The sequence below is a fragment of the Mustela lutreola genome, chromosome 8, assembly GCF_030435805.1.
Source record: "Mustela lutreola isolate mMusLut2 chromosome 8, mMusLut2.pri, whole genome shotgun sequence".
Lineage (NCBI taxonomy): Eukaryota > Metazoa > Chordata > Mammalia > Carnivora > Mustelidae > Mustela > Mustela lutreola.
Window position 1 is genome coordinate 105,422,370 of NC_081297.1, and position 18,910 is coordinate 105,441,279.

At 41.2% G+C, this 18,910-nt stretch overlaps 1 protein-coding gene and 1 long non-coding RNA gene across 4 annotated transcripts in view; both read left to right on the forward strand.

The window, feature by feature from the left end:
- LGR5 (leucine rich repeat containing G protein-coupled receptor 5) overlaps nt 1-18,910 on the forward strand; it is a 123,040-nt gene that overhangs the window by 2,493 nt on the left and 101,637 nt on the right. The window lies entirely within an intron of this gene.
- LOC131839166 (uncharacterized) lies at nt 463-6,498 on the forward strand. Its single transcript, XR_009356837.1, has 2 exons — nt 463-887; nt 4,647-6,498. It is a non-coding gene; the product is annotated as an uncharacterized LOC131839166 (long non-coding RNA).

Here is an 18,910-nt window from a genome sequence, read left to right on the forward strand (position 1 = left end):
ATCTATCTATCATTATAGATAACTCCTTGGAGTTAAGATAGTGTTGGAAAGTTAATTGTCATCTCTTTCTCGTGCGGTTTGATGACAGCCTGTACTCCGGCCTAATGGGAAATTCTCTCAGTGTGCTATAAAATATTAATCTCAAAGTGTCTGAAAAGTGTCCCAGTGAAAGTTAAAAACTTGTTTCTCGCTACTAACATGTCAGGCACCATCAGTGCTAAATGTAGAAATCAGTCCTGAAGTAAATAACCAAACCCATGTTCCTCAAAAGGTGTGGTTTCAGAATTTAATCTCCTTATAGAGTACAAAATGTCAGGAGCCACCGGATGCCCTTTCTGGGAGGGGGATGGGGCGGTGGGTAAGAGGCTTGGAGAGTTTTGGGTTTTGTCTTCCCAACCACAGGAGCTCTGTGTAGACATTAAGGGCAGATGGTGCCCTCTTTTGGTTACACCTAGAATTATCTGACCATTTCTGCCTTAGCTTGTATGCTCCTAACCTGAAAGAGAAATTTTTATTTACTCATAATCAAATAAATAAGCATGGATTGGTTTCCTTAGTTTAAAAAATAACTTCCCTTTGCTCTTGAAAGAGACCATGAAGTTATAGCCGGGTACCGCTGGGGCCACACCGTCATTAAGCTTTGGCGAGAACATCAAACCGTGCCCAGGGTTGATGTGGGTAAAAAAACAGACTGCTATCTTTAATTGTTTGTCGTAGGTGATCACCATTTATTTGAGTCAAAATATTATCTCTTAATCTTCCTTCCCTCCCCACAGAAGAATAAGCGTTTAATTTTCTTCAAACAGATTGATGATGGCAAGTTGCAGCTGGATACACTTGGCAAACGGATTTGCCATCATCTGATAGCTGGCTAGCCAGACTCGTAGGTAAAGAAAGTTTCCTGAGCCTCTTCATAGAAAGTAAGAGCTATTTATGTGCAGTTTTGTAATCTTTGTTCCCCCAGAAAAGCACCATCTTAAGCCAGTCTAAACATTAATACTGATTCTCTTTTCTTACTGAACTGCATTCCCCGGTAGATCTGTATTTGGACCACTATACATGGTGGAAACACTGGAAAATCTCAATCTTAATCTTCTCTTTCTCTCTCTCTCTCTCCCCCAGTCATTTTGGGCTCTGATTTCACAAAATAGTAAATAGGCTAATAAAGCTCCCTCTGCATTAAAGTAAGGGAGACACTAAGGTTGAGACCTAAAAGCAAGCAACAACTAGTTACAGTGTTTAATACATTTCAATCTGTCAGAAATAAGCAGATGATCTTATTATGAGTAAATTATTTTAATGCATGAAACATGGACATTTTTTGCTAATTGGGTTTCAAAAATAATTTCCCCTATGCTACTTAGATGTGTCTTTCCCCCAGTTAGTGTGGCATCCAGACAGAAAACTAAATCCTTATGAACATCCTAATATAGTTTCAGTATAGAAAATATACTTTTGTTTATTGATCTAGAACAGCCACTTTATTTTTAAATGAACGCTGAGTTTTTCCCTGCTGTTGCTTAAAGACACGAATATTTTATCCACAAGCAAATTCATGTCACATGAACCAAAGGAACGGGGAGAATGAATTTTTTAAAAAATTTTTGTGTAGCTTGCTTACTTTTCCATATGCAACTTTATAACAAAATTTAATTTTACACATAGTTAGCAAAACTGGTATTAATAAAAACTGATCAAAACCCCCAATTATAACCAATTAAGTATGGCCCTGGTGTCATGCATATGTTTTAAGCATTTAAGATGCAGTTTCAAAATTAAAGAATATTTTTAGAATCTTCTTTGAAATGGTTTAATATATTTCTGCTTCCCTGCAAGCAAAGAAAAGTATTTTAAATCAAAGAAAATGTTTGTAGTTTAGAAATGGTTACAAAAGGCTTTAGCTCTTATAACAGTCTTAAAATTTAGATCAATTGCAGAATTTATGCAGTTTGCTCTACAGACTGCTTTCAAAATTCGTTGAAAATAGAAAGATGTCAGTGACTTTCCTTCATTTTAAAGAAGCTCTTTCTTTTTCTCCAGGATTCCCAGCGTTGTTTTAGTAGTGTTTTTGTTAATGGGGGCAATTACTGAAACTCATTGACTAAATTATTCCGAGTGATATTTTTTTTTTAAAGCAGTGGTTCTGATTCAATTTTATGATGTAGATTTAAGATAAATATTTTACTGAATATGATCAATATGTGTATGACAGTTTGTGTGACGAGAATGAAGTTTTACATAAAAGAAATATGATCTTCAATCAGATCTTCAATCTTTTTTTATCCTTACACGTTTTCTTCAAAGTAAAGGAGTTCTGATAGCAATCACAAACGAATTAGAAAATTGGAATTAAAAAGAAGAACCTTTGTAGTTAAATGAAATGTGTTTTGATAATGGAACCATTCCCAATTGGATGTGTTTGAAGTTCAAAAACACTAAGCTGGTCTATGATTTCTCGAAGTTAAGTTTTTTAACTGAACTATTTGATTTTTTTAATTTCCAAGGCATCTGTCAAAGGCATAGAAATAGTATCCATGTAAGCAATTAACTCCAAAAAGCTGTCATATAATAAACATTGCAGAATATTTGTAGTTTTATAACTGATACCTAATAACTACTGACCTTAGTAAAACACTTTTTATATTTTTTCTATAAAATTCATACATTTAAGTCATTTTAGCTATAAACTGAAGTATGTTTCCAATTAATCCAAATCACATGCCATAAGATAGAAATGGAAAACAGTAGTGAGCTCTGCATTGAGCAGTTCTGTGGAGTAATTTTTTGTTTTTGTTCAGTTACTTATATAAATTTAGAATAATGCTAAATGGTACATTTCCTCGTAAACACTCCACAAGTGGATATTTCTGGCAAATTAAATTCTTCATGAGAAGGCAAATTCTTTCCTATGAGATTCAACCTCTTCACTCCTGTTGCAATGTTTTCCTTTATATAGTCTCACTTTATAGCACAAAGATGAATCAGACTTTCATCAGAACCACAACTGATATATTACATACCAAAGAAAACAAGCTGATCATCTAGTCCTGCCGCTATTTTTGATGTCTCTTAGCAGAATTTCATTTGTTAAATGGATCCACGAGTTCTAACCTCCTGCAACTTTTTTATTCCCGTATCTGTCAGCTTCAATCCACATTTTTATTCACTTGTTATAGACGCCAACTACAACACTCCGTCTCACCCAGGGAACAACTTTTTCTATGGGAAAAGGAGATATTTCATCGATGGTAGTGTGGATTTTTTTCATAAAATTTTTCATAATTCAAAGTTAACTTTGTTCTCCAGAGGTGGGAGGCAGGCCCATTCTTGAAATCCCTGGCATTTATTTTCTCCTACCTCTCCCAGTGAATTTTTTTTTTTTTTATTACATTGATCAAGCCCAATGAAAATGCCTTCTTTGAAACTGGTAGGTAGAAGAACATTAGTCATTTGATTTCAAGCAATGCAATTGCATTGTCTAGGGGTAATAGTAAAAGACTGTTAACAGGGTGTCTGCAGTAGGAGAAGAGCCGTTTTAAAACTGCTTCACAAGCCAGACCGTTTCCTCATACCTTCATCTATTTATGACCCCTGTTCTCGGTGTTGAAGACTGGGAATGGAAAAGCAGCAGTTCACACTGAGAGGACGCAGAGGCATGGACCATGTCTGTGAAAGGGTCTTCCTTTTAAGGTCAAGTGGAATAACACTCCAGGATGTGATGATGAGCTCTCTTCCCTTCAGGGTTTCTTCTCCTCACTAGACTGTGAGCTCCTCCAGGGTAGGAAATTGTCCACTTTATAACCCAAGTGCCTATGCCAGTGCCTGACACTTAAGCGGTGTTCAGTAAACAGTGACGGTGTGGAATTGAAGAGAGCTGAAATCCCAGTGGCTGAAAGAGGCCCCTCTGCACTTAACAGAACCACAAAAGGCTCTCTGCAGCTCTGTACGGCCCAGCCCCACTTGAAATACAATTAAATTGTATGCAGCTTAAAGGATGCAAGGAGGGGTTTATTTTAACAAACGCACCAGAATTTACATATCTAAATTACTTTATTAGAATAACAGCTGACATTTATATTGTTCCTCCGGAGTACTAGGCATTATGCTAAGTACTTTACTCCTTCATAGGCCCACAAGCAATCTGTGACACAGATACTATCATCATCCCTAACTTGCAGGCCTGTCTGCTTATTCAAAGATATTTCTATTCCTTGATGTGTTTGGGGACCTCTCTGAAATTATCTTCAGAGCCAGTTTACCAGAGACACAAGAAAATCAGCCTTCTAATTAATTTATAGCTATGCCTCCCCATGATTGTAATTGGTGCTGAAATATTTCAGCACATTTTTTTTTCCAGCAACACAATTTACAAAGCTCTAATACCAGAAGTATTTCTTCAGCTAACTGGGAAATGCAGTTTTAAATTTTCAGTAAAGTGAGAGTAACATTATATAGCTGAGGGCTGATATTTGAAGTTTAGTAGATATTTTTTCATATATCCATTTTATTACTACCACAGGAATAATTTTTCTTGCCCCCAAGTCAGAGATAAATTGTGGTAGCTGCCTAAGTATTCTAAAAAGTGATCAGTTGACTAATAACTTCCAAGTCAAGAATAAAACTCTTTTTTTTTTTTCTCTGACCAGATCGATGCGTCAAATAAAGCAGCTGAATTCTTTGGAACTATTTCTCAAGTCAAAGAGACATGTACTTTCTTAATGGGCAGATTTTATTTGAGTTTGTATTCACCTTTAAAGCTGATAAGATAAACTGAAGTCATAAAGGCCATACTACCATTTGATTCAGAATGGAAATTATTTCAAAGTTTTGTCTACTTTGCTGTCTGTAAACCGTGCACAGTTTAACAGTTAGGGCAGTGATACTGACTTCTGTGTAAATTAGAAATCCGGATGCATCAGAGAAAAGTTTCCCTAAAAAATGTTTCTTAGGAAGAAAAACTCTTCCTAAACCATCCATCTTGTTTCATCAGTCTTATTTCATTTGCTGCTAGAAATCTAATGTGTGTTCATCATTTATGGCCTTACGAAGTCAATGATATGAAAAACCAATAGCTAGCGAATCAATTATAAATTATATTCAGTATAAAGAGCATCTCATCCAGTAAGAATCAATGTTTAGAAAATGTAAGATACACATGGATAAAATCCCTAAAATCCCCTAGAACACCACTCTCAACTCCAGCTTTGTTTTAACATTAATAATTTAAAATTACTCAGCAGTCACTTTCAAGTGTCCCCTTTGTGAGGTACACGCATTTTTTTTCTGTATTCCTTTTATCCTCCTTGCCTTCAGAAGGAGTTTGGTTTCCTCTTCGAACAAGGACTGTGGCTGGCAGGAGGGAGGAAAGCAGTCTCTGTCCTCCACCCACGAACACCCACGGCACCGACATACCAGTAAGAAACGGTTTCCTTTCTGCCACTCGCTCCGTGGAAATGACATGTAACCTTGACATGGCGTGGCAGCGGAGAGCCAGCTCTTTCAAGGCGAGAGGCTGAGGAGCTGGCTGCGGGAAGGCACCTTCGGTTTAGTTCAGAAGCTGAAATGCAGAAGACAATCGTCCCGGCAAAGGGAGCCCACCTCCAGCTGAGAACGCGTGCACTGAGCTGACCTTCCTCCTCAGCTTGCCAGCTGAGATTAAGCTTTCTTCAAGTGGTCCCTTGTCAGCCCTGCCTTCTCTCCAGTGTTGCTCATCTTTCACAACTGGAAGCCAAGTGTTTCAAACTGTTACTCAATTTTGCAGCCAAATTCCTTTATTTCCTTCCTCCTCCTCCTTGTCTCCCTCACACACACACACACACACACACACACACACACACACATGGCTAACCTTACATTTGTGCCTTCCTTTCCAAAGTCGACACTCAGAAGAGGACCTGCGAATTTTTATGTTTCACTGAAAAGCTGTTAAATATTTCTGTGCTTCTTTTTTCTTGAAACCTTAATTAAGTAGAACAGGGACATCTACAAAAGATGTCTATTTGCAAAAATAACCTGCCTTTGATCAAAAAAGCCGCAAAAGTGTACTTCTCAGGAAAGTAGAAAACCACACATGATCTCAAGTGGAAAAAATATAAAGAATTTGCTGAATTTTTAACCTTAGTACATAACAAAGATATTATTTTAAAGTTGGTTGGTTAATGTGGGCTGTGTTAGAAATTTCATTGTGCTGTGTTTGGGTTTACCCAATGTTATTTTAATGAGTTTATTGGTTCAACATACAAAACACCACATGGCACTTAAGTTTTCAGGTTATAAATTTTCTTGGGAGGCACTTACTTGAAGGAACTCGGTTACATAATCAACTGGTCTTTCAATCTATCAGCACGAAATAACCTTTCACTTTTTGTATACATATACAGTGAGGATTATTTGGTTATAAAAACCAAATAAAATTTTCCATGGAAGAAGTCACATTCCTAAATCATCTATTTTTGTGTACGTATTGAGACTTTGGTAATAAACACTTATTCCACAGTTTTGTCGAATGCATCTACAGAATGAGTTTGGCATCTTCTAGGGAAGACAGAAATAAGACATCTTCCTTATTTTCTCTTCAAACTTCCTGTCCTGAAGGGACCCTTAGCAGACATGTCTGCATTTGCCCGTAGAACTACTCTATGACCATTGGTGTATCAACTACCCAATAAAGGAAAGCCTAGGGGAAAAAAAAAAAAATGCCAACAGACATGGAAAGAGGAAGTAAGGAAATCTGCTAGCCAAGAGGCTGTACAGGCAGAACTCAGACGGTGAGACCTCTACTAGCCCCCACCCCCACCCCGCATCTTTCTCAATCCTTCTCCATCCCTGGCTTCTAGATAGTATCAGAGGACTGGAAACATGCCTTCTCCTTATCTCAGATACTTTCCCCCAGGGCTTCAAACTAGAGATGGAGGGAAGTTTAGAGAGAAGAGTCTTTGGGATTAAAGTATCAGTTCTAAGTGCACTAAAGTTGGGGTCTTTCATTTTAAGCTGGGGAAGCCACATCACTCTCCCTCTGGTGGGAGGCCTGCATCACAGCAGCCCCTTCCCTCAGCAGCTGTTGTTCTCTGGGGGCTCTGGGCAACAGAGGAAGTTCAAGATCTTTTTTCACTGAGTCTTCAAGCTCGGGTAGCAAAGGAAATCCTAGTTAAACCAGATTCTCCCAGGGTGTAAGCATATCTCATTTGAAGATCTCAGAAGTTCTAGCAATGTGATTCACTGACAGCAAGAATGCACCTTCCGCCTTACAGCTGCTGGTCACCCAGCCTAGAGACTGCTTCCCCACGGTCTTACAATCTAAGAAGTGTTAGGTAGATACAGTCTGGTCCTGAATGACTAGAAGGTAGTAATTTGAGGCCCCCTTTGCCTTAGCTGTAGAAAGGCCTCAAAACAGAGTTAATTGCATATTGGGAAGGGAAAGGCTAATTTTGATAGATTGATGTTAAAGATCATACCAATTCAAAGCTTGTGCTAGTAGCTATTTGCATGTAGAGTACATTCTACTGTGAAGAACTAAGGATAATCTTTTATGCACAGATTACCAGCAGGACTAAGCTGTATACCTAAGGTCACATTACAGAGTACAAAACTGAAATTTAATCATAATTGCTGGACCATTAGCCTAATTGCCCAAATAAACAGAATGAGAATCACTTAGATGGGTTGCAGAGGTCTCTGATGAGTCAAACGCTATGTCCACCCGTGGGATTTAGAATGTGAAGGACCTTGGAGGTCACCTAATCCAACACCTTCATTTCACAGATGATGAAATTCATGTTCCTAAGAGGTAAATGACATTCACGAAAGCACATGGCTGGCAAAGATAGAGTTCGAACCCCAGTTGAGTGTTCCTTCTTGTCACTTTTTTGCTCCAATGCCAGACACTCAAGTGAACTCTAAAGTTCCCAGTTACTTTTCTAGGTGTTGCCAAAGAGTCCTGTTGTTTATGTGTGCTATATACATAAATATATGTGCCTGGATTTTAACTGTATCATCTTTTTTTTTTTTTAGCCCATTGTAAGATACAGAGAAAGTGTCTCTGTATCACCTAAAAATCTTCAAAAGAGAAGGAAACAACCAGATTTAGTTTGAGAAATAAATAAATAATTTCCCAAATGTCTGTTCATGGTAGTTAAACTTGTGTTCATTATAATTTTTTTAAAGATTTTTATTTATTTATTTGATAGACAAAGATCACAAGTAGGCAGAGAGAGAGGAGGAAGCAGGCTCCCCGCCAAGCAGACAGCCTGATGCGGGGCTCGATCCCAGGACCCTGGGATCATGACCCGAGCCGAAGGCAGAGGCCTCAATCCACCCAGTGGCCCGTCATTATAATTTGAATTTCATTTGTGGCCTTAACTTGACCAAGTTGAGATTGTCTTCATGTCTCCTGAATGTGCTCCCTTTCTCATCGAGCACTAAAATTGCCTTAGTTCATGTTCTCCTTGCTTTTTGCCTGGATTGCTGCGGCAGCCTCCTGTCTTGGTTTACATAGACCCTCAGCACACACATTCCCTACCCCCATGCTTATTTGTCTAAGATGCACCTCGCGTCATGTCTCTCTTGTTCAGTCCTTCAGTGGTTTCCTGTGGCTTTCATGATAAAGTTTAAATTCTCAGTTTGACCCACAAAGTAAGCTTCTCTTGCTTCATTCCTCCCCTGCTGCCAGCTCTACCGCTCAGCCCCTCCTCTCTTGACTCTCTGACTCCCTTGACTCTCTCTTAACTCCAGCATATCGAACTCCACCTGCAATTTCCATATTTCCTTCCTCCGGGTGTTCATGTATGTTGGTGTGTGCATGGAATGCCTCTCTTCTTTTTCATTTTTTGGACTTGTAGGAGGAATCATTCCATACTCAGTTCAAGCATCCTCTTCTTCTGGAAAGCCTCCTGGGACCCACACCTCTAGAACCCAGTCTTTGATGCTTCCACATCATGCTGAGCCCACCTCTGTCCTAGAACTCCCCATACTTGACTACCATATTTGTCCGCTTGTCTGTTTTCATTACTAGACTATGTATACTCCTTGAGTTATGGGTTTTCGTGAACCAAAGAAGAATCTCCCTGGGATTTAGATCAGAACACAGAAACCCTGTGTGTGTGTGTGTGTGTGTGTGTGTGTGTGTGTGTGTGTGTGTTTCAGAATCCCTGTGTATTAATCATGTTTTTCATTTTCTGCATTTTTGTGATGCTTTGCTCTCTTGGGGACTTGTGGACCGGGGAGACTTGGGCCTATCAGGGCTATCTAAAATTCCTAGAGATAGAGGGTACTTCTCTGCAAGTGTGCCTTTCATATGCAAACCAACCAATCCAAAGCCCACACCCCCACCATCTTCATTATTAGGCTCTTAGGAGGTGCTCTAGGGCAATATTGCCTCTCCTAATGACGCCAGCTCCAGGTACCAGACCACTCTTGGACAGCCCCTGTGCCCCCGAGCCTGCTGAAATTATTCCGACTAGCCAGTTCCTAGTTTGCTTTCCCTACCTATTCCTGCACATGGAAACCACCATGAAAGATCATGCCCATGCTTGCTTTCCTCCCTCTCCTTCTTCCTCCTGACTCTGGTGCTCACCCATGTGAGCTTGTGTGACTTTGCATGGCCTGATATGCCCCCGACTCTTGGGAAATGTGAGTAAAACACTATCTTTTCACTAACAGTTGTCTCCTGATCCATAGGCCATCCCATACCTAAACAACACTAAAACCTATATTTTAAAATACCCTCTTGTCCATGCTCTGGCCTTTCCCAGGGTAGCTCCAGGGAGAGTCAGTACCTTTGTGTCTCTCTATTCCCCTAAACTGTGGGAAACGCACTTTTCTACATCTAAGATACAAGGCCCCATTTCTCTGGCCCTCAAATATGTAACAAAAAGGGAGACAAGCTGATAAAATCGCTGGTATAATCTTATATTCTGAAAGCAGAGAGGTCCTTGCCTCTACACTTGGCAGACTGCAGTGTTTGTAAACTCCCTAGAAAGGGAAAACCACTCAGAAAGTGCTTTTTGTCCCCAATTTCTCATTTACCCCTCATAACAGGCAATAAAAGTTATAATTATCCCTACTTCGGAAATGAGAACAGCTTGGCAAAGATCTCAGACCTATCTTGAGTAACCTTGGCAAGTTACTCTGTGTCTCAGTTTCCTCATGTGTAAAATGTCAATAATTATGATAACCTCCCTTGCGGGATTGTTGTGAAGATTGGTAAGATCATTCACGTAAAGCCCTTTGCATAGTGCCTCATGTGTGGAGTGGGAATTAAATGTTGCGTGCTATGGTCTTTGTTGCTGATGAAGTTACAGCCATTAAAACACTGAACCCATGCTTTTCTTTTTTAAGAAAAGATTTATTTATTTATTTGTTTAGAGAGAGGATGAGCACCGGGAGGGGCAGAGGGAAAGGGAGAATCTCAAGCAGACTCTGCACTGAGCACAGAGCCTGACACGGGGCTCAATCTCAGGACCCTGAGATCGTGACCTGAACCGAAGTCAAGAGTCCAATGCCCAATGGACTGATCCACCCAGGTGCCCTTAAACCCATGCTTTTCAAATACAGAGTTGCCTCCTATTGCTGTTCCCTAAAATAGTTGAATCCATTGCCCTATATAACGTTCATTAAACAAGAATTTTTACCTACTAGGTAAAAGACCAGGGGAAGCAAAAAAGGGCAGCTTCCCATGAGTGGTATATCACCCAGCACCTGTTTAAGTTTAAAAGATTCTTTCATCTTTGATCCTTGGTATCAAATAGAAATTTCTGTGTATTAAATGACATCTCATATTTTCACATGAGTGCATAATATTGTGTAGACACTGCACAGACCTCCAGGGTGACGGATGACCGAGTAGACACTTTGTCACGGAGAGTGAGCCCGTGGCCTGATGGTAAAAGCCCACTCTTCAGACAGGATTCAATGAATGGCCCACAACTTGTGGTCCTGGGCTGAAATTGTTTTTCTCCTCTCATTTTCATCTCACCCATCCCCATGACTTCTCCGGAGTATGTAGGAAAAAATCAGTTAGGCTCTCAGAAGCCCAATCTCAGCGGCTGACTTGCTGTAGCAGCAGGCAAGAGAGGACAGATTGCGTTGGGGGCGGAGAGGACAGAGGGAAAACAGCCTTTTCTCAGAGCCAGAGATGTACCCCGGAAAACTATGTTTTCAACACAACAAAAATGTGTTTGATTTTTTCAATGTATTAACAGCTGAAAAAAATAACTCTGGGGGAAAAAAACATGTAAGGAATAGGTTTAGGTCTATCTGAAAATACCTTCAAAAGAGTTGAATTTTCGTGAGGAATTACGGCAACTGTCTTTAAAAAGAAGCAGTTCAGTGCAATCGCAGGAAGGATCTTTGCAGTCAGTGATGACAATGAGGCTGAAATTATTTCCTGGACAATAATAGCTACCAATGACTTGAGTCTTTGAGGGGGAAGGGATTCAAAGTTAAATAGAGGGTCAAAGCGCCACTCAGGCTTGTCTTTGAGCTGGGGGCCTTGGAATTAGGCCCAATGATCCCCAGCAGAGAGGAGAGATGGGTGGGCGGTTATTGGACCAGACAGCCTTTTAATTCTGCTAGATGAGCCCTGTGTCACCATCTCCCCATATTCTCCACACCTTCCTGCAGAAGAGGCAAGCTGCTTCACCCATGACCAATGAAGTCAAGAGAGCACGTCTGAAAAGGACCAGGGAACTCTCCCCTCTCGGAACACTTGCATTTCTTACTGCGTGTGAAAGGATGATTCTGGAATTCTTGAGTGCCCACTGAATCACTAAAGTAAGAAGCTGATTTATTTTTACAGCCCTCAAGCCAAAACTGAAGGAACATTCAGGCAGAAGTCTATGACGTCTATCACGTCAGTGTTCCCCAGCAGCTTAGAATGGACAAGTGGGATCTCTCAGCCTAGCTTCTTCTCTGTTAGGCAGTTTGGAACAGTCACCAACCCAGGCTGGATGAGAAGGCAGCAAAGGTCACACAATTTCAAGTGAAGAGTCAGAAGGATCTTCCTTAGACAAAGCACAGTTCTCCGGGTAGTGAGAGGGTAAGAGAAAAGCGGCAGCCCAAAGGAAACAGGGACAGATGAGAAAAGAATAAAAAAGCAAAGGTGAAATCAACTGCAGGACAGAGAGAAAAAGCAAGGATTGAGCTCAAGCTGCCAAAAGGACACAGACGCTGGCGACCGTCTCCGCTATGGGGTGGGCTCACCCAACAGGTCCATGTCTGTCCTTCAGGGGGTCTGCACACACACTCGCACATACTATACACCCACGGCGGGAGCACATCTCTGCATTTACACATGGAAGAAATGGAACTCATTTGGCAAACAGCCTGAAAATCTCCCAACACATGTATCTACTCTCCCTAGGATGCTAAGGCGCCCAGCATCATCCTAGGAGCTGGGAAATAGTTAACATTGTGATGCAGTGAGACAGAACCAACTGCAGGTGCAGAGGAGCAGTGTGCTAGATTAGAGGTCTAGTCCATGGTTTTCACATTGTCTGCACATGAGCTCCATCTGGAACCTAACATTAACCAACTTGAGGCATAGATCCCACACCAGACCAGCTCAGTCAGAATCTCTGCGGGAAGAAGCGAGGCATCAGAATGAATTTTTTACTCCCCAGGGAAAATTCAGTGTGGGGTCAAGTTTTGAGGACCACTGATCTCGATCTAGCTCTCTCCCATCCCCACCAGCCGTAGGATCTCTGGCAGGATGCGCATACCCTCCCGGCCTCAGTTTTCATATCTGTAAAGTCCGAGAGGTGAGCATATGCTCTGAGGTCTCTCCAGTTCTCTGTCAATCTGTCAGTTTGACATTTGTGTGTATCGTACACCAGGACAGGTGTCGCAAGATGGTAAAAAGGGGAGGTGTCTACGCATCCACCCCCACCATCCGTTTTGTACAGCAAATCTGGGAGCATTGTCGACTCTCCTGCAGTGAGCATTACTTAAAATGACTTTATTTGTTTTGCAGTTTAGAGGGCCTCTGTAGGTAGCCTCAGGAGCCCATTCATTTCATTAACATTAAATCAACAAGGAGACCTTCTTTCTGCCTCTCTCAAGCAGGATTAATGGATTTTGGCATGATGTGTGCATCTAGCAGCAAAACCTCTTGCTGAGAAAGCTAGCAGGCTTGACTAATTCCCAGCAGTGTTAACTTCATAAACTTACCCTAAGCTTTTAACTTTGACCGAAGATTAAAGGTAATGACTTCACGCTGTTGCATCTGAATGCGCGATACTCGAGATGCATAAAAAACTATATAAAAATGACACAGTATCTAAAAAGTTCACATTATATGGATGTTTGCCTGTGTGTGTATATATATCTGGGTTTTGTGCTTATGACGATATTCAATTCTGTGTATGTAAAAAAGGATCCTCTTATAAGACTGGAAAAGATTGATGCAATGAATAATCTATCCCAAATGGAGTATTGACAGATGTTTATGTAAAGGGCATGTGCGAGAACCTGTGGTTAGAATACGGTAAATATGCTAATAGAAGGCCCAGTTTTGTGTGAATGTGTAACATGACGCACCGTTGAATGTGAACGGTTTTCTGAGAAACAAAATGACTCTGCTGTAGGAGACCAGCTTCCGCCTATACGTAATAACCCAGCATATGACTAGGCTTATATTTTTTTTTCCTACCAGACAGTCTTTAAATTCAAAATTCCGAGAAGTCTGCATGAAGAAGGGAGAGAAAGGGGGAAAAATACAATATTTCCAGCCCATCTGACAAGACGACATAAAAAGCTTTTGATCAAAGGGTCTTAAGTACACTTTACTGGTGTGACAAACAACATTTTTATCCCTTTATTAGATTTATTTTCTTCTGAAAACTGCAGTGACCAGGGTATGGTTTGTGAAAGAAAGCTGGCAGGGTTGTGTTCTTTGATTCCTAATTAACACCTTCAGTCTCAAAAGAGAACCAACAGAAATACCATAAAATGTTGCAGCTGCATTGTGATTCCGCTTGGTTGGTTTGTTAAAAGTCGGCTGGGCATTGGCAGCTGCAATAAAGGGAAAGCTCAATGGATGTTTTGTATTGTGCCCACTGAAGTGAAAGAAGGCAACCATTTTATTTTTCAAATGGGCAGCTGCAGAGGGAGGTTTAAATGGAGCTAAATACAAGATTTACTGTTAATTTATAGTAAATAAATAAGGAAGAGTAAATCTAACTTTCCAGTTTTTACATTTGATGGAGATTTTATGCGAGAAATTATTAAGGACAACCGTTTTGGAGGTTTTTAGCAACTGATCTGGGGACTCTGGCAACCAGTAATAACATTCATTATGAAAATCAAAATAGGCTTTTTGCAAGAGCTGAGTAAGCCAGATCTTTGGAAATGGACATTTCCTCTTTGAAAGGTAAAGGTATATCTTTCCTGTGTTTGGTAATGTGACTCCCTCGCCCCACTTTATTGAAGTCTTCAAATTTATTCAGATCGGAATTAAGTAAGATTCCACACATACCCCCCACCTCACTTTTATTTATTTATTTATTTAATTTTTTTTAGAGCATCGAGTTGAATTTTGCCTTGGGTAGGGGAATAAAAGAGGCATTTAACTCTAGTCTGATAAATCTCGCTCACATTCAAAAATGCAATTAAGGAAATATGTAAATCTAGATGTTTCATCAAATGCTAGCTAAGGGGTTACTAGTTCTTCTCGAACACAATGACTGAACTAAAGAACTTTAGTGTCTGTGTAAGAACCATTGTCCAAGCTGCAGTCCCTGTTGGAAACAGAGTCCGGCCCGGCCGTGGGAAATACCTACATATTTGACACAGGCCCTATTTCTGAGAGAAAGGGGATGGGAGGGAAAGTATGGCGATTTTACTGTTGCATTCTAATCAGCCATGATCTGCCTAATTTGCTTTGATCAGGAAGATAAACTAATTTTTCTATGGGCTGGATAAAAGTAATTAGCAAGCCAAAGCTTTCATGTTATTTCAAAAGAGCTAAAGTAAAGAGGATCAGAAATTGTAATGGTGGGAGCTAAATACATCTTTTCGGCTCATTGAGAGCATTGTTAGTTCAAAATAGCATACTGACACAGAAGAGGAACTCCAGCTAAAGATAGTTTCATGGGCTGCACAACCATTGTAAGCCCCGGGGTCTACAATGCTATGTAACTAAACAGAATCACCAAGGGGTGATTTATAATTGGTGTCTGTGTCACAGAGCCCCGTTCTTTGGTGGGGACACCTTTACCTTGATGTGAAAGGGCTTGATTATTACGCAGTCCTAAAACATGGTTGGTTTTTCCAATAGCTCTGCGTTCGGGTTGTTGTATTTAAGTTGGGGTAGTTGGATGTATTTATTCAAACCCTAAGCCGCCGCTCCTGTAAGACACACAGACACAGCCTGCTTGGGATTCTACAATACAGCATCTACTAGAGTGGGATCTGAGATCAAACTGGAAAAGTTAATCAGGAACCCGATGCTCCAGATGCTTGAATTTCACAGCCTGGTTCCCTGGGGTTTGGGCCAGTTACCAGCTTCGGTAATGCCGCGGCCTCTTCTCTTATTTTTTCCAAACATCCAAACACATGTAGTTATTAGATGAGATAGAAAGATTTTGGAATATGGGATTTTGTTTCTTCAAAAACAAAACGAAACAAAACCCTGCTATTTAATGTTACTTTTTTTTCTTGTTGATATGACCTTTGCTTTACTTCCTTTTCCAAGTTGTTGTATTAGATATAGTATCTGTTACCCTACTGTAAACTTAATTGCTTTTTTGGCTACTAATCTCCTTTGCTGGGGTTCCTAGATACGAAAGTGTACATTTCGTGTCAGACTTAATGTGGCTTATAAAATAAGTGGATCTTTTCAAAGGATCTCTCTGTGAGGTTGGGGCTCACCAAGCTTCAGGGTTGTATCAGAACTGTTGTTACAGAAGAATTCCAAAGGAAGCCAAAAAATAAAACCAGTCTTCTACCCTGCCTTTAAAATTATTCAAAATGATTTGACTTGCTTTTTCTCATGTTTTTCTCCTCTTTTTGGAAAGCTGCCATCAACAAACATTTTAACTCCCTAACGTTGTTTTAAAGTTCTTGGCCATTAAGGGTTTAAAAATGCAAATAAGTTTATTTTCATTTTGTTGCTAACTGTCATAAGGTCTAGAAAAGAAGGCAATATTTAGGAATCAAGAATTCAATCTATGGCTGAGGGAGTAAATCCTCAGTAGTGTTAACATCATGTTCCTGCATATGCATTAATTCTTTCACAAAATTAATGCTTATCTATTGCCGACTCTGTTCTGGATGCTAAGAGTATAGCAGTATAACCTTCACAGGGGAGAGAGACATTAAGTAACTGCTTAGTTAAATTTATGTTCTTAGAATTACGCAAAGACTCTGATGGAGAATGGAAATGCACCTTAAGAGAACCTGCCTAGTCTTGGTGGTCAGGGAAGACTTCCATTGACATTTATTTAATCTGGTATCTTTTTTTTTTTTTAAAGACCCTATTTATTTATTTGACAGACAAAGATCACGAGCAGGCAGAGAAGCAGGCAGAGAGAGAGGAGGAAGCAGGCTCCCTGTTGAGCAGAGAGCCTGATGTGGGGCTTGATCCCAGGACTCTGGGATCATGACCTGAGCCGAAGGCAGAGGCTTTAACCCACTGAGCCACCCAGGCGCCCCTATTTAATCTGGTATCTTGAAGGACAAGTTGGCGTTGGCCCGAAGGAGAGGGAAAGAATGTTCTAGACACTGGCTGGATTCTCCTCTGTACATTCTCTAACTCTAACATCCAGCATGATGCCGGGGACCTCTAAGTACCTCCTAATGCTAGAGGTCTGAACACCATTACCCCTAGGGGGTAGGATCCTCATCGGAGATCAGACCTAGCATTACTAGGAGACTTCCTATAGGAATATGGTACAAAGATCTGTGTGGCAAGAGGCTCTGCAGGTGTGTTCAAGTCTCCCAAGTGTACCTTTTACTTTACTAGCTTATAGTTTTACTGGGCATACTGAATTCATTTTCTCTGAAGCATAATTACGAACTTATTTATTTGCACCCCAAATCATAACCTGAAAAGAAGTAGCAATCGCGTTGTATGGACATGTGTGTTTTCCCTGCTTTAGATGAGGAGCCAAGAAGCAAAAGGCAAGCTTTTCCCTCTGTCCTCCTCTGATTCACAGTAAAGTCTTCCAATTTCTGTTCACAAGGGGTAGCCGGTCAGACCTAAGTGCGCACATTTATTAATTCTTTAAATTATTCACCTAACACGTAGCACTTATTAACTAGACTAAGCCCAAGAAACAAAGATGAATCACATAAGAACCTCTGCTCCCTGGAGTACACTATCTAGTTGAGGGAGACAGACAAGTAAACCAAAGCAGTACAGTAATGAAGAGCATCCTTCTGGAGTCAGTCACTCTCTGTTGAAATCCTGGCACTGCACTGACCACCTTGAGCAAATTACTTAACTCCTCTCTGGCTTCAGTTTCTCCAACTGTAAAACAGAATGTTTCTCACAGGGTTGTTCCCAAGGGTTCTTACTTGCAAAGCACTTACAGCAGTGCCTGACAGGTAGTAAATACAAGGCAAGGTGAGCTGGGATTATTACTAGAGGGATAGTATAAAGTCCTTTGGAGGCTGAGAAGGAAGCCATTCACTCTGCCTGGGGTTGAAAATACTTGCCAGAGAGGGTTGGGTTTGCTCTGCTTTTAAAGGATGGGGGTGGAGGGGGCGGGGATTCCACCACAGGGATGGGCGTGTCCTACAGAAGCCTGTCAGCTGGGGCGCCTGGGTAGCTCAGTGGGTTAAAGCCTCTGCCTTTGGCTCAGGTCATGATCTCAAGGTTGAAGGATAAAGCCCCCCATCAGGCTCTCTGCTCAGCGGGGAGCCTGCTTCCCCCTCTCTCTCTGCCTGCCTCTCTGCCTGCTTGTGATTTCTCTGTCAAATAAATAAATAAAATCTTTAAAGAAAAAAAGAAGAAGACGGCTATCAGCATCAGCGGAGGCAGCAGAGCAGGAAAGCATGAGGAAGGAAATTCTCAGATTTGCCGAACTGAGGCAGTAGTCCCTGCACTTGAGAGAGCTTAGAAGAGAGAGAACCCAGAAAGCATCAGAATGGCTGCAAGGAGGGGGCACCTGGGTGGCTCAGTGGGTTAAAGCCTCTGCCTTCGGCTCGGGTCATGGTTTCAGGGTCCTGGAATCGAGCCCTGCATCGGGTTCTCTCTGCTCAGCAGGGAGCCTGCTTCCCCCTCTCTCTCTCTCTGCCTGCCTCTCTACTTGTGATCTCTCTCTGTCAAATATATAAATAAAATCTTAAAAAAAAAAAAAAAAGAAGAATGGCTGCAAGGACGCATGTCTCAAAGGGCACCTGTCCCGCCTTCTCCCCAGAGCTGCCCTTCCTTTTGGGTTTTCCTATTCTCTCCTCCGGGACCCGTGGTTTATTCCTTCCGCGAAATTTATTGAGTGCGCGATGCAGGGTGCTAAGGGAGGACATATCCTTTCATTGTCTTCTGGAAGTTTGAGATCTGAGAGATTGATATCATTTGATGTATTAAATTCGGTCACCTGCAGAAGGGATTTCCGTTTAGAGATGGTTGTTTCCAGGACATCCTGTGCTTCCCTCCTACATCTCTCTTCATCATTGTGGGCCCCACTACCTAGCATAGTATCTGGAACACATGCATGTTACACAAATGCTTTCCGGGGGTGGAATGAGGCATTCCTCCCTCTGTTCTGCTATTTCCCCAAACTGTTGCCCCTCTTTCTCCTTCCTCTCCACTGCCACATTCTGGAAAGAGGCGGCTACATTCCCGACTGCCTTTCTGTTACCACCCACTCGTTCTTTCATTCCTCCTGCGATCTGCCTGCCAATTCCATCATTCAGTGGAAATCACTCTCTTCCAACACACCACCGCTGACCTCCTACTGCCGAATCCAAAGGA